Genomic DNA, 16,169 nt, shown 5'->3' with positions numbered 1-16,169 from the left:
ATAAAAAGGAATAAAGATTAATTGGGATAAAGTACCAGAAAATAACTCAGAAGTAGATATATTCTTGGGTTTGTATTTCATATTTAGAAAATGGCTCTTTTACTTGAAACCTCATGAATCTCCAAGTCAGATGAATACTTCACTGGATTCCATCTGATGGAACAACTGAATGTAAATCATACCAACACTTGGCTTTGTGTTCCAAATCCAACAGAAGCAAAAAATTGCTAGTAATGTTGCAGAAGTTTGCTAGCTGAGGTACGGGGTTCTTGAGGCAATTAGCAGGAAGCAACATTTTATTGTGCCGGCACAGACTCAGCGGACTCGTGTCCCAAGGCTGAGCCTCAAGAACAAAGGATCTCACCTTATATACCCTTGCAAGCAGGTTACAGAAGCAAAAAGCAAGGTCTAATCCATATATGGTTATATTTAATTTTATTGGCTACTTTACCCTAGTGCTATGTGACTTTCCCCTCCTTGGTACAATGTGACCTTCCTCATGTTCAGATTTCTCAGGTTTTATCTCTCTGCTATGCCATTCCTACTTCCCTGCTACTTTCTCAGGACTCAGGCCTAGACTGTTTTCTTCTGATCCTCCTCCCTGCTACATCATTCCCCCTTTGATGCTCGGACCCACCTAAGGTCAAAGAGCATCATCTTAATTTAGGGGGTTTGTATTTTTATAACATCATTACATGTAAGGCCATTTGTCATCTTTTTCCCAAGCCCAGTGGTCTCCCATGTTGGTCCCCCCAACAAACATAGCATAAAGTGACATTTAGTGTCTGGGCTATAGACTCAGCCAGTGAGAGGAACAAGCTTTTAGTTTTGGTAGAGATGGAAAATTTACTCTTTATCTCCTTATAAAAGGAGTGAAAAACTTGGTATGAGAAATTCTCACGAGTAACAGTTACTAATTTGAGGTGTATCAGACTTTTAGGGTCAAGACCCTTTTTATCTATTTTTATATTAATTACTTTTTTTCATGTTTAATCAGATGGCTTAAGTACAGTGAAATTTACAGGGTTACAGGGTGCAGTTAGGGGCAGCTTTCTCCTTGTGAAGGAGGGCTGCATATTTAGTCCTTTGTTAAACCAGATCAGTAACAATAAATAGTAATTATGCATCCTGCTCAAAAGAAATAGAAGAGAGCAAATAAAAACCTTTGACAGTGAGATCGATCAGCGGGGGCAGTTTTTGCCAAGCCTATGGCAAAGACTAGGGTGAGAACTACAGCAACAGATATAGACAAGGGATGACAATGCGTTACAGTGAAATAACTGGGGTGAAAAACAGGCCATTTGTCCTGTTGGAGAGTTGACTCCTTAAGCTTCCAGTGGTGACTAGTGCAGGGCTGTTGTTCTGTTCTTGGTCCCCTGTTGTTTCCTGAGAAGCAGAGTTTTGCTGAGGGAGGGCACTTAGGTTCTGGAGGGTGATCCTGCATGGTGAAGCTGGATCAGGGATGTATTCCTGTTCAAGAGAAGCTGGCTTGACTTGACTGTGGTGGCTCCAAGGAGCTATCTCTGCTAACTGTGGTGGGAGTAGACAAGATAACAACAAAAGGGCCCCTCCAATGGGGTTTTAATGGTTGGACATTTTAGTTAAGTTTTTTTTTTTTTTTTTTTTGTAGAATTCCCTTGGCAGCAATATACTGTTAGTATATATGTCCAAGAAAACTCGTTGTTTAAAAAAAAAATTTCAAACCACCATCTTTAATTATCAAAGGGCATGTTTAGAGCCAGTAAAAATAGTTATTTTGTCTCTATTTTAGTAGAAGACTATCTAAAAATATGAGTTTGTGTCTGGAAGAGCTTTAACGCCAGATAACCACACATGCATAAGAACCATTTCTTCAATCCTCTTGGCCTTGATATTTTTGAGAGGTCTGGCACCAGTGACTCCATTTGAACTTTGATGGTATTCCCCCCTTTGTCTCTAAACTGCTTGTCTCTGAGCAGACTCTTCTGAAGATCTGTCTTCCATCCAAATACTAACCAGGCCTGACCCTGCTTAGCTTTCGAGACCAGACAAGATTGGGTGCGTTCAGGGAGATATGACCTTAGACTGAACATCTTTCTTGACTCGTCATCTTCAGGATTTGCTTTTTCCTGGATTTTATTTGTTTGGTTGGCCTTATTCCCAGGTCGGGAGGGAATAATGAGCAGATCAGGTGGAAGTCAGTGCCAACTAGATCCTTTTGGCCAGATTTAAGCAACAGAGAGACTTAGAAGGAGTGGCTCTGAGGCAGTGGGCTTCTAGACAAGGACAATACAAAACAAAATCTAACAAAAGCAGATGTCTAAAAAGCTAACCTGGTTGACAGATAAGTAATTATTAGTCACTTTTTTTAATGGACTTGATTGTAAATGTCCCAGAAGGATCAGAACTGTAATGACAAAAACTTAAGAGCCATGCTTAAAATTCTGATGGACAATTTAGCAACTAACAGAACAGTATATCAATACCACTAACCTTTTGTTACCATGCTTATCTAAATTTTGTATTTTAGAAGGCTTGATATACTTGAAAAATATAAATATATTTAATATACAGGAACTGGCAACAGCATCACAGCTCTATAGAGGTTATATATACATATTAGTTTAGTAGTTTTTGAAATAAAACCTTAGATTTTTTTCATCATTTAGAGGGGGAACAGTGTCAGTGACCCCAAAAAACCCAGTCATAGACACATATAGGATACCAACTGTATAAGAATCACCCAAGACAACAGTTGTTTTACCATGAGGGCATCTAGAAAGTTTTAAATAAACTGTTAGAGAATAAGAGGTATGGAAGAGGCAGAGAGATGGCTCAAACACCAGTACAGGGTTTATTGTTTAGGCAGGAGCCCTGCAAAGGGAGACCTCAGCAAGTGAGAGCTAGAGCCCATTGCCATACACAGGATTGGGCTAGATATGGGGGGCTAGTGGAAAAGTACCAGGGAGGTCAATAAGGGATATTGTTGCTGGGCAACTTATAAAGATAAGTTATAGCTAGGTCACTGTCTGCCCAACTGTCCTTGGAGATAAAGGTAAGCCATCTCCAAGGAGGAGGGGATCTAGTCCTAACATGGCTGTCTTTATTGTTAACCCCTACACAAACCAATTCCTAAATGAACATGACTCAGTTACCTTAGTAGTAAAACCCTACAAAAATCACCAGAGAACACAGGTAAATATTTGTGGGGACTAAGTGTGGAGTTAGGAAACACAGTGGCCAAGAATCATGGCTCAGATGTTGATAAGGGATCACATTCCAGATTATAGACAAACACGTGGCTCATGACATACAGCAGGATCCCACCAACCTGTAGCCAATGGAGACCCCCCCCTAAAATAACAGGCCCAATCTGGCCATCCCAGGGCAAAAAATTCCCTCCATCCAACATGTGGAAGGAATAGGACTAACACCTTTACTTTGTGGAGTCTAATAAAAACTGGAGGTCTTGACTTCCAGTGTAGTGTTTTGTTTTGGTTTTTTTTTGAGTTTTTTTTTTTTATTAATCCTATCTGGAGGGTGCACTTTGGCTTTACATAAGTAAATTTGTTTTAACTCTCACATCAGTGCAGCCATATTCCCTGCGCTCAGCTGCCTCTTGTTTTTCTGTGTTTTAATAAACTCTTGTTGTCTTGCCAAATTTGTGGATTAACCTGTTGCACCAAAAATTCCCTGACAGTTATCTTGACAAAACAAAAACCATTTTAAGACAATTTTTTGTAAATGTTATCAAGAACAATACAATATTTTAAAGATAGCCTTGTTGTTATGAGCTCAAAGAATTAAGTTTTAGTTTAACATCAGTACATTAAATTTTGACCTTACAAAACCTTTAATGTAACTGGATTTTAGTTAATCACTTACATAAGCATCTATAAACTCCATCTTTTATGACAACTTACTCAGTACCTTTATGACAACTTATTTTGTATACTCTGGGGGAGCTTGTCTTAATCTTTTTTTTAAAGTATTTTTTATCCTTTTATTTTAAAAAATCGTATCTTTAATATCATGTTACTTGTTGAAATTAATTTCTAAAACATTTTAACTTAGAACCTTATATTTGTATGGGAAAAAAACAGAAAGAAAGCAAACTTAAAATTATTTTTTTTGTATAAAAACAATTTATAGAAAGCCAGTTTGTTAATAGACCCCTGTATTATAAGAGAGAATTAAATTCCAGATTGTAATTATGGCAGAATGAAACATGCCAAGGTCATTTCTTTAGCTACCCAGATTTCAAGATTTTTGCTGTAGGCTGTGGCCTCTTCTTCTCTTCTTCTTCTCTTCCTCCTCCTCCTCTGTCTCTCTGCATTCACAACCCTTCTGCGACATTCCTTTTCTTTTAAATCAGACCACATCTTATGTATCAGTGTAAGTCCATCCTTCGTGTGTTAATGCTGAGTTAACACGAAGTCCATCCTTCGTGTGTTAATGCTGAGTTAATCCTTCAGTTAGTGCTGAGCCTCAGTCCTCCTTCAGGATGCCCACTTTGGGTGAAGATGTGCAAACTGGAGCACCAAAGCTACCCATCAAGACTGAAAGACTCCTCCTCAGTCTGCCCAATAAATTGTTACCTGAACTTAAATAAACAACAAAGTCTGGTTTTTGAAGACCAGTTTTAGCCTCTTGACTTTTCCCATTCTCCTGGATGTTAGGTTGTTTTTTGGTTTTTTTCACAATTACTCTGTAAACGTCATTAATCACAGTTTTATTTAGTGATCCTTCTGGGAGCCATCCTACACCAAAAGCAGGTCAATCTACTTTACAAAGGATGTTTAGCTTGCTTTGAGTTAACTCCGTAGTCTCCATTGACTCCCTTTTTAAAGTTATTAATCATACACTCCAAGGGAGGGTTTTTAACTCTGATTTCCACCCATCTCCTCCAGTTACCAGACTGCCAGACAGATACAGAGTGGGAAGGAACTCCTTACTCACTTTGAAGCTGTGCTGTGTCTCAGCTCGCATTTTCATATACTCTCATACAGCACTGTACTTCCATACCACTCCCTGAATCCGAGAGCCATGGTTTCACCCCAAAAATGGCAGTTACTAGGATGTCCCATTGGGAGGTGATCAAGCTACCCTTCTGCCTCTTGGGGTAGGCCTGACTTTGGACCCTGTTCTTACCAGTCTGATGAGCTGTGTTCCCCGCCCCTCACTGGTTCCTGCGCTGTACTGGGTTCCATTCTGCACCCGAGGCCCTCACCCCAACACGCTGGGAGGATGAATCTCCCTCCAGATCAAGCTGTCCATTGGTGCCTGATGGGATCTCCGCCTGATGGTCCAGAAGGACGCACCGGGTGACAAGGGAGGTGATAACTCACCATCTCCGCAATTCCGGGTAACGAGCCCCCAAGAAATGTTGTTGGAGTTTGCTATCTGAGATACGGGACTCTTGAGGTAATTAGCAGGAAGCAACATTTTATTGTGCTAGCACAGACTCGGTGGACTCGTGTCCAAAGGCTGAGCCCCAAGAACAAAGGGTCTCACCTTATATACACTTGCAAGCAGGTTACAAAAGCAAAAAGCAAGGTCTAATCCATATATGGTTATATTTAATTTTATTGGCTACTTTACGCTAGTGCTATGTGACTGTCCCTTCCCTGGTGTTATGTGACCTTCCTCATGTTCAGATTTCTCAGGTTTTATCTCTCTGCTATGCCATCCCTACTTCCCTGTTACTTTCTCAGGACTCAGGCCTAGATTGTTTTCTTTTGATCCTCCTCCCTGCTACAGTAATGAAATTCTTACTGGATATTTACAGGCAGTTTCTATCTACTTGACATAGTTTGAATCTAAGTACAGCTAAAAGTCAAAAGAAAAAAAGTAGATGAACTGAAGTAAACAGCTTTACTCACTGCTGCTTTAGCATAGTTTGAAGATGTATTAGTGATGGCACTAAACCTGAAAACTGAGCCCATGTAAAAGATTTTTAAAAATGCATCCCTCAACTACTTATCTATATGATGAGATTTTCACAGGTTGAAAAATGTCATTGTACATGTTATAGAAGTGTTTAAAGAGATTTACTATGGAACACCTTAAATTTTATATTATTCAGACAGGTTCTTTCTTTGGTGTCTGTATTAACTTACTTGGGCTACATTAACTTCAAAGCACAACAACAAAGGAAGGCAACTATTTGGATGTTTGCAGATATGTGATGGGTGTTTAGCACAAAGATTTCTCCTATAACCATGTCCAGGGTATCTTTCTTCTCATCTTTTTGAGAATTGTACTCCCTTCCTTCCAGATTTAAAGATATATCCCAACTTGGACTGCCATTTTCTTCCATGACTCTATTTCCCTAGCCAAGGGGTGGGAACCTGACTTTAGTTTAATCAACTTAATTCTAAGAATGTCCAATTATCCCATCTCTACACACCATGCTTCACCTTCTATAGTGACTGTTTCAGAAAAGCATTTAAAATCTAAGTTAGCCAGTTAGATTCATTTCCTAGGTTTTCAAACCTTGAGTTAGGGGAAGATAATTTTTTCTCTCTGGTATGAACAATGAATGTCGGAACATGGGTATGACAGAGCCATGATTTATATCCTCACAGAGATGTTATTGTAAGAGAATTAAGCAATATTAAAAAACATCATTCAAGATGTGTAGAACCAGGCATGTTGGCACACACGACACACAAATATTTCTCCTCCCACCTCTTCTGTGGTTCAGAATTTGCAGCTGTTCCTACTTTACCTAGTTTAGGTTGGCTTTCTATTACTTGACATCTAGAGCGCTATCACAGCACTAAAGAAAATCTTCACATGATTTATATGGACTGGAATCCAATGACAACTTCATGTATGTGTGTGTGTGTGTGTGTGTGTGTGTGTGTGTGTGTGTGTGTGTGTGAGAGAGAGAGAGATGTGTTTCAGACTGAGGGTCTCAAAATTCATTTCTCCACCTGCAGATTAATTTAAAAGTAACTATTGTGCCACTTTTTAGAAACAGAATTCCCTAAGCCCTTGTGCAATGCTCTAATGCTCCACACAAAGTGAGTCCTCAATATAGTACAAAGACCTAACTGGACGTACTCCCCAATTCTACATGCTCACTGTGTGAATGCATAGACCCCTTTCTTAAAAAGAGAAACTCTGTAACTCCCAGCATTTGCTTTGATTTTAGTAAAATCTCTTACTTAAAACCCTGATCCATACTAGTAGTCCCAAATCTACCAAAGAACACTTTTCTTCACCCATCACTCCCATCTATTTATTGTGCCACATCCTTCAAAGAGCTCTAAATATTAGCAGAAGCTCAAATCAGTCATAATTTTAGTTACATTGTTGTTATGTCTTTAAAATTAGCACTTCCACCTCTCAGGTAACAAGAGTATAATTCAAGGTACTGACTAGCTGAGGACTTGGCAGAAAAAAAAATTTTTCTCAAAACCATTTTACTCTGCTTTCCCAGAGATGAAGAACATCAGTTTTCAAACCTGCCAACCTTTCAAGCTGTTAAACATTTAAAAGCTCATATAACTTCAAATGGTATGTAACAAATGCTCTATGTTTAATAATCATGTAGTGTTAATTTGGTTCACATTCATGTTCACAAAGCCTTTCTAGGATCACAAACTAGCCAAAAGGGTTTGCTACCAGTGTTGCCTTGGAAACCAGTTAGGTGTCAGTGCCCAAAGAATGACAGCTCTGAGCATGCCTGTAAAGACTCTTGTACTGTGTCCTGATCAGACTGAAAAAGAAGCACCTGGGATACCAAACCAGACCTATGTCAAAGTTCTCTCTTGTAGTTAGAAGACAGCTGAAAAACACTGTTTTTGCAATAAAAAAAAACAAAACAAATCAACACATTGCATTGTGCTGTTTTCTGATTGAGGTGGTGTTAGTGTTTCCCAAGACCATGCATAATCTTGATTCTATATTTTAATTTTGAAAAATTACTTATAATACTCAATACAATGTAAGTTGTTATACTGTATTAGTTAGAAAATAATAGCAAGGAAAACAGTTTGTATGTGTTGAGTACACATGAATTGTTTTTCCTGAATAATTTTGATCTCCAGTTGGTTGAATATATGGATGGAGAACTCATGGATGTGGACGTCCAATGGTAATATGTAGGAGAGAATTGAACCATCCAAAATTATGTTTCATAGGTTCAAAATGATTGAATGTTAACAATTTTATAAAGTTTATACTGTTAAGTTTAGCAAGAAATTTTAAAAATAACTTTTTTCATTTTGAGGAATGACTTTTGTTTTTGGATTCTAAGGCTATTTTTTTAAGATGAAGTGACACAAGAAATATATATTTGGTTTCCACCCTAGGTTACTAGCTCATAGCTTCTAAAACCCTTGGGATTTCCTGATGGTAGAAGTGATTGGAACATCTTTTGGTATTCATAATAAGCCCTTTTCCAACTGTACACTAGTTTATACTAACAGAAGGATGAAGACAGATTAGCAGAGGACACAACTTGCTAATTAGAGAGCTGGAGTTTAATGTCTTACTCTCCCACCTTTGTGAAGGCAGAGAAGCTCAAGGTTGAGTTACTTACCAGTTGTCAGTGATCTGATCAATCATGGCTATATAATAGAACATCCTTAAAAGCTCTAAATGAAGAATCTACAGAGCTTCTGGGAATGAGGCACCCTGAGAGGGCCTGAAAACTCTGTGAATCCCACTCACCATGTGATCCTTTATGCATGGCTTCCACCTGACTGATCTTGAGTTGTCTCTTTTAAAATAAACCAATATATCTAAGTAAAATGTTTTCCTGAGTTCCATGATTATTACAGTAAATTATCGAATGTGAGGAGATAATTGTGGGAACTGCTGACTTGTGAACTCCGTCAGAAGTACCAGAGGCCTGGAACTTTGATTGGCCTTTGAAGTGGAAGCAGTCTTGTGGGACTGAGCCCTTCCTTATGAGGGTCTTATACCAACTTCAGATTGTTAGATATTGTCAAAATTGAATTGAAGGATACCACTTGGTGTCCAGAGAGTTAGAGAATTGGGTGTTGGTGGGAAAAAAAGACCCCCACATTTGATACCAGCAATATTGTAAGGCATAGTTTTTCTTTTCAATGGCTTTAATGAGCATTTATATTCATCCAATAGTGAACATTTCTTGATATACTGCTATTTGCTAAGCACCATTCTAGACTCTAGTGAAAATAAAACCCACAGGTAAAAGGTTATACATTAGTCAGGGGTCTACAAACAAACAGAGCCAAGAGGATCTTTAGATAGAGTCAGAGATAGAGGTCTTACATATATAAATCATACATATATCTCATTTATTATAAGGCATAAATTCATATGATTATGGAGGTGAGAAGTTCCAGAATGTGGTTCTGCAAAATGGAGTCCTGGGAAAGCCTAAGGTGTGGCTCAAAGGGCTGGAAGCCAGAGAAATGATGGCATAGATTCTAGTCTGATCACACTAGAGCAGCAACCTTTAGTGAAGCCCAGAAAAGCTCACTGCCACCATAAAGGGAATACCAAAATGGTAGGCCTTAGTTACTCAGGAAAGGTTCATATAAACTTGAGGACCGACACTATACAGCCAGATGGTTTTAATATGTCTGCTCTAACATTTCCATAATTTTTAACAATGAGAATGCAAAACTTTAAAAATAAAACTCTTGTCAAGTGCAAATAGGAGAATTTTGAGAGTTATACTATGCAAATTACTAAGTAGTTAAGTAGTTTAGCTATTAACTTGGAATGAACCTACAATTAAGATGTGCCACCATAAATTTATCAGTCAATCATGATATATCTTTTGCACATAGTACAAATGCACTACAGATTTTAACTAGGAAAACCATGAGTAATTCAGAAAAGATTACAGGGTGCTACACTTTATAAGCTGTCACTTGCCATTGTTAAAGCTGTAAATTTCCGATTCAACATTTTGAGAGTTCTAGGGCAAAATGTACTTTTTATAGTGCATACTAAATTATTAAAGCTGGATCTCACTGGACTGAAACAGTATAATTCTATATTACTTTATCAGGATGACTTTTTTAAGACACATTTAATAAAGATACCTTAATCCTCTTATATCAAGTTATCTGACCTGTATCTTTTCCTTTGTTTTGAAACTCAGCAAATTGTCTCTGGTAGAAAGTGTGAAAGAGTGAAAAACACCAAGTTGGTAAAAGAGATATGGGTTTGGGCTCTAAATTCAGATCGATTTTTTGAGGGAAGTCATTTTTCTGTACTTCAGATTTTATGTCTATACAATGGCAAGTAGTAGTATGGCTACTAGGCAATTTAAATAAGATTTCTTTGGACTCCAAATTATATAATTTTATAAGTCATGGAAAGATATGACACACAATTACAGAGATAAACTGGCTGAGAAGCACATGACAAAAGACTACATGCTTACTTGTCTATCAGTCATGATTTTCAGTTGTAAACAATGGAATTCACACTGGCTAGTGTGAAGGCCACTGGGATTTATCAAAGGATGTTTGTTAGCTCAAAAAATCTACCACCAAGAGAGTCTCAAAAACAGGTGTGGATGCTACCCGGCAAGGAATAATATATCCAGAAAGAACAAGTATCTTTTTATATTGCAGATAGCTATAGTGAAAACCCCACTCCTACTGCTACCTGCTGCTAGATGCTGATCATGCTTGGCACAGCATACCTATCTGCCCCATTACTGAAAGTCCATGAGAAACAGACACTTTCACACTTGCCAAGTGATACATCTCCTGGGCTCAGCCACCTCCTTATGCTCTTCTCATCTACATCCAAGCCTCATGCAGGTACATTTAAGTACTGGTACCTAGATGACATATTCACAGCCCTTACTATAAGAGATCTTGGGAAAATGTTTTGTTTTAACTTTCTCTTGGGAAGAGAAACTCATAATGTAAGAACACAGCAAAATGCAAAAAAAGATAGTCAAAAGACACTGAACAGAACAAATGCCTAAGGATGTTATTTCTGAATAACAGACCTAATATATCCTATAGAAAAGATGGTTCTAGTACAGGTTGAGTATCCCTCACTTGAAATGTTTGGGACTATAAGTGTTTCAAATTTTGGATTTCTCAATTTTGGAAATATGTGCCTGTATATAATGAGAGGTCAGGGTACAGGACCCAAATCAAAATGTAATATTCACTCATGTTTCATATACACCTTACACATATAGACTGAAGTTAATTTTATACAATATTTAGAAGACAGACTATTAGAGAATAGAAAGGTATCATCAGAATGAAGAGAGTATAAGTGTGAGTAATGGGGGAATAAATATAATCAAAGTATCACATATGTGTGATATATATGATATTTAAACATCATAATGAAAAACCACTATTTTGTACTATTAATATACACTTATAAGAAAGTTTTGTGCACAAAGTATGTGTACATAGGACTATCAGAAAGCACAGATATCATGATCTCAGCCACCTTGTGGACAATCTGTGGTTAATTAACACTACCATTATTCTTGATATGGTGAGAAAAATCATGTGTTTGGGGCAACAAAGCAGAACAACAGCATCATCAGAATCCCTGCCTGGGCTGTTAAACAGCAGTGACAAGCAGTGGATCCCCCAGTCTCCACTTGCAATGCTGTGTTGTAAGGGCTATTCTACAGTGTTTTCTATTCTTTTTTAGGTGAGAAACATCAGAAGTAGTTTAAGGACCAGAAAGAGGGTCCTCTAGAGATGAAGAAGCATTCTGTTGAGTGTTTTTAAAAGTGTTTCCTCCAGATCCATTTGCTTTATTAAAAATGACTTTTTTTTTTTCAGGGGAAAGCATGAACGCAGTCCCCCACTACCACAAATTATGCAGTTGAGTTTCCAACATTTGGGGAAATTGCAGGGGTCAGCACATCCAAACCTCACCCTGGGAAAACCACCTTCGTGATCATACCTCCCCTGCCAGGTAAGTATAAAAAAATGACTTTTTGTCATGATTATTTGTTCTGTTATGCATGAACATAACAGCTTTATTCCTTTAATAAGCCCCTCAGACAGTCTTACCATCTCATTTATAGATACTTTTCTGCAGTGCTAATATTATCTTCATTGTCACCTTGATCACCTTGATTTAGACCATTTCAGTTATTTCACCATTGATCAATAAATGAACAACTGGAGCCACCTTGTCAATGTTAAAAATTTCTTTAATACTCACTTCTTTCAGCTAACTAATTAATGCTGAAGGTACGTTTTTTGCATAAGTAAGGTCAGATCTGATTTGTTTCTCATTTGAGATGCAGAATCCTTCAAAGCCACCAACCTTGTTTATCACCCTCACTAAATATAGTCACAGGCTACAGGCTGTGCCAGACATGGAAACTGTCTTTAGAAACTGAGTTCCTAGCACTGGCTATAGCACATATGGCATCTTCCAGGCTGAGCTTCTGAAAACCTTTCATACTTATTTGCCTCTATTCACTGCTCCTAGTATGCTAGTATGCAAGGAAGTGTTTTTATAAATTTACTATTATTTGATCTAAGGATAATTGAATTAATGAAGTCATATGTAGGGTACATGGCTCAAAGTTAGTTTTTGTTGAGAATATCATCTGGATAAACAGCTGTCAAGGAATAACAAAATCTTGCAATGGTCCTCCATTTCTGCTTCTCTGCAATGAGCACAAACTGCTGATACAAAATGTTTGTGAAACCAATCAGAAAAGCTTTCCTTGTTATCCAAGCCTTTTTGTTGGCATAATAATAGATTGGTAAGAAATTCAATCCTTTAAAACAGGGAGGGCACAAGCCTTTGCCTATCACAGCAAGTTCACACTTACACTTGCTACATTAGCATATCCCAGCAGTGTTATTCTGTCCTTACCTTTTAAATTCTTGTGGAGGCTGTTTCATCTGTACTCAGTGTCTTTCTAGAATAATAACACCAAAACATGGTGTCTCATCAGCATTATTGATTTGTTTGGTCTCAGATTTTCATCAGTAATGACCTTGGCAAACTCATCAATGAATTTCTCGGCTGCTTTGTGATCCACATATGATTTCCTACCACAAATCATAAAAAATAATTTAATGCCATGTCTTCCTCTCTTTTCTTTTTTTTCGGACAGTACTGGAGTTTGAACTTCGGGTTTACACGTTTGCTAAGCAGGTACTCTACCATTTGAGCCACTTTGCCAGCCTTGTTTTGTGTTGGATAGTTTCAAGATAGGGTCTTGTGAGCTGTTTTCCCAGGTTGGCTTTGAACTGTGATCCTCCTGATCTATGCCTCCTGAGTAGCTAGGATTACAGGCACGAGCCACAGGCACCTAGCCCATGTCTTTCTTAAATTTTTTCAGCCACACTACTGGATGTTCACAGTTCTGTTCCACTTTCAATTTATTATACTAAATCTTTGCTCATTTCCTGACTAACATGCCATTAAGTGGCATGTGTTCTCTGCTCTGCTGATGGATCCACCCTTTCATACATGATTAAGCTCTTCAGTTTTTCATCAGTTTCTGCTCATCACTCTTAGCATAGAATTTCAATGGTAAATCCTTCTGTTTCTTCAGATTATAAATGGTGGTCATTCCAATCCTATACCTTTTTGGGTGCTTACACTACTGTTCAGTTTCTCCAGCAGGCTTTCTGTGCTATAAACAAAAATGCTTCTTTCTTTTCTTCTTATCACTTTTACCTGTTGGGATATCTGCAGGTGTTTTTGACATTTTAAACAATATTTTTACACTTCAGAACAAATAATAGGCAAAGAAACCACAATGAGTAATGCACATAGGTCTTGGTCCCCTTAGGGACATCATGGGGAGCCTGTCATTGGTACATGACCTGCATGTGGACAATTTTATTAACCTTTGTGGGATTATTTGCAGGGGGAATCTGAGAACACACTAAAAAGATATACAGCAGCTGAAATTGGTTCGGAAGGCCTTTTTCCCAATGACACTGAATAAACAATGTGTTATGTGCCTGTATTTTGACTGCAATCCAACACAGAAGGTCAGATATGGCATTTTCTATTTCTGGCATTCAAAAAGTTTCAGATTTTGGATATTTCAGATTTTTGCAATAATGATGCTCAACCTGTAATTCTTATTAAAGTTTTAAAAATAAACCTTATTGTCTCAGAGGTTAAATGTAGAAAAGAGAAAACATTCTGGCTAGTTTAAGCAGAATCAATTTGAATTCAGAGATTTAGTGCTGACAATCATTGGGAGATTTGGGGGAAAATTCTCATCTGACTTTTCAGGAAATGACTATTAGCTCACAGAAGTGGTCCACCAAAGGACTGCTGCCTCTGTTAGGAAGCTTAGAGGAAGACAAGGAATCTGCTAGAACAGCTGTCTCCATGACAGATACTTCTGTGATCTGTGTCAACAAAATGGCTTCTTCCTTCATGGTCCTTGACATCAACTAAACTAAGTTCTGCTTGTTGACATTTTTATTAAAGCTGCTGGGGAAAAAAATCATCTGCATTCAAGATGGTACTGGCAGCAGAAAGAAGCAGCAACAGCAATTCATCTGTCTTCTGCCTGCCTCATCTCATTCAGGTGCATTAGCTACACAGAAACTGGGCTACCCGAGAAACAGAAGCGGAAGCGAGTTTGGAATGAAACTTCTCATTTGTAGCATGTGATGAAACAAATAACAAAGGAGGGGAATATCTGCCACATTTTGTTGACCATTGGTAAAAGTCATTCTTAACTATAGTATCCTTCTAATACATCTCAAAGGAAGCTCGTGTTCTCCACCGACACTCAGAGTTCTAAGACGTTAAGGAAGTTGCCCAAGATTAGACTGCTAGGCAATGGAAGAACTGGGATTTGAATCCAAATTTTCTGCCTCTAAGTACGGCAGTCTTTCAACTCTTCATTACTTAGGTTGAGGCACGGTTTGGATAACTAGCCTCAGTACACACATGTACACACACACACGCACACACACACACACGTATACTCCTGCTCATTTGCATGTTCATTTCTCTTAGGCCCCAGTTAAAACCAGGAGACAGTGAACATGTAGGCTCTTAGATTGTCTGCTCATTAGTTGTTTTATCCACAAATATTAAAACTGGCAACATTTCTGCTATCATGGAACATAATAGGACCATAACTGCATAGCAAAATAATAGTGAGTCCATTGTCATTTACTTATGATCAGGGATATATGACTATGACACTCAGCCTAGCTTCAGAAATAAGAACTTCAGATTTGAGCAGACCCAGACCAAAGTTCAATTTTTCAGAGTAAACCCTAATGGGAGATATGATTCAAACATTGTCCCTTATTAAAAATTTAATTGTGGTATATTCTTAGTGATCTCATTCAATGAATTAGATTACTATATTAGCTATCAGAAAGTAATGCACAGTTGCTAAACAGTTTAAATTTATATTTTAATAATTAACAGTGAAAGAACAAGAACTCACATTGTTGCAGACTGAATTATACAAGAAGTAAGGAAATAACAAAAAATGAAATGCACTAACATTAAAGATTTTGAAACTTTTTTCAGAAAGGAGAACCTCAATGTTAGAGGATCCTTTTAAACATGCTTGAAGGTTTATTCTCTGAGGAATAGTCTTCAAAAAAAAAAAAAGTGAGACCCTGTGAAGGCACTCCTACTGGTACTCAGGACAACTGAACTCAACAAAGATGACCTGAAGCCCTGGGCTTGAGGATATGATTTCAGTTTTCCCAATGGTTTTCGCAAGATTCTATCATTGAGAAAGGAGTGCAGGGAGTAAAAGAGGTGGTCAGCAACCTGCTGATTTCTAGGTTACTTACAGCTAATTATATTTTGTGTAGCAGCTTCACTACCTGACAACGGAGGAAGGGGAGAAATATTTATGTCTGGATATGTGGTTTTCTCTATAGATTTCAAACAAAACCCAGAGACTCTGCTTGTTTCAAATTTTAAAGTGAAGACCTAACTTTTTAAGAATATGGGAAGAAACATCTTTATTAACCAAAATGTAATCATTGAGTTCTCTGATAGGGGAACCATCTCCTTAAAATTACATAGTTGTCTTGACAGTTTTATACCAATATTAACTCAAAATGGATCAAGGATCTTAATATCAGACCCCAAACTCTAAAGTTGGTACAGGAAAGAGTAGGAAATACTCTGGAATTAATAGGTATAGGCAGAACTTTCTCAATGGAACCCCAGCAGCACAGTAATTAAGAGATAGCATAAATAAATGGGACTGCATAAAACTAAAA

The 16,169-nt window shown here is 37.8% G+C and overlaps 1 pseudogene; it reads right to left on the bottom strand.

The window, feature by feature from the left end:
- Nucleotides 1–11,753: 11,753 nt before the first annotated feature.
- LOC141420930 (U1 spliceosomal RNA) lies at nucleotides 11,754–11,900 on the bottom strand (annotated as a pseudogene).
- Between the last annotated feature and the right edge of the window lie 4,269 nt (nucleotides 11,901–16,169).

The sequence above is a fragment of the Castor canadensis genome, chromosome 2, assembly GCF_047511655.1.
Source record: "Castor canadensis chromosome 2, mCasCan1.hap1v2, whole genome shotgun sequence".
NCBI classification, from domain to species: Eukaryota; Metazoa; Chordata; class Mammalia; order Rodentia; family Castoridae; genus Castor; species Castor canadensis.
The sequence above is the reverse complement of the archived record's forward strand: the minus strand, read 5'-3'. Positions and strand labels throughout refer to the sequence as shown.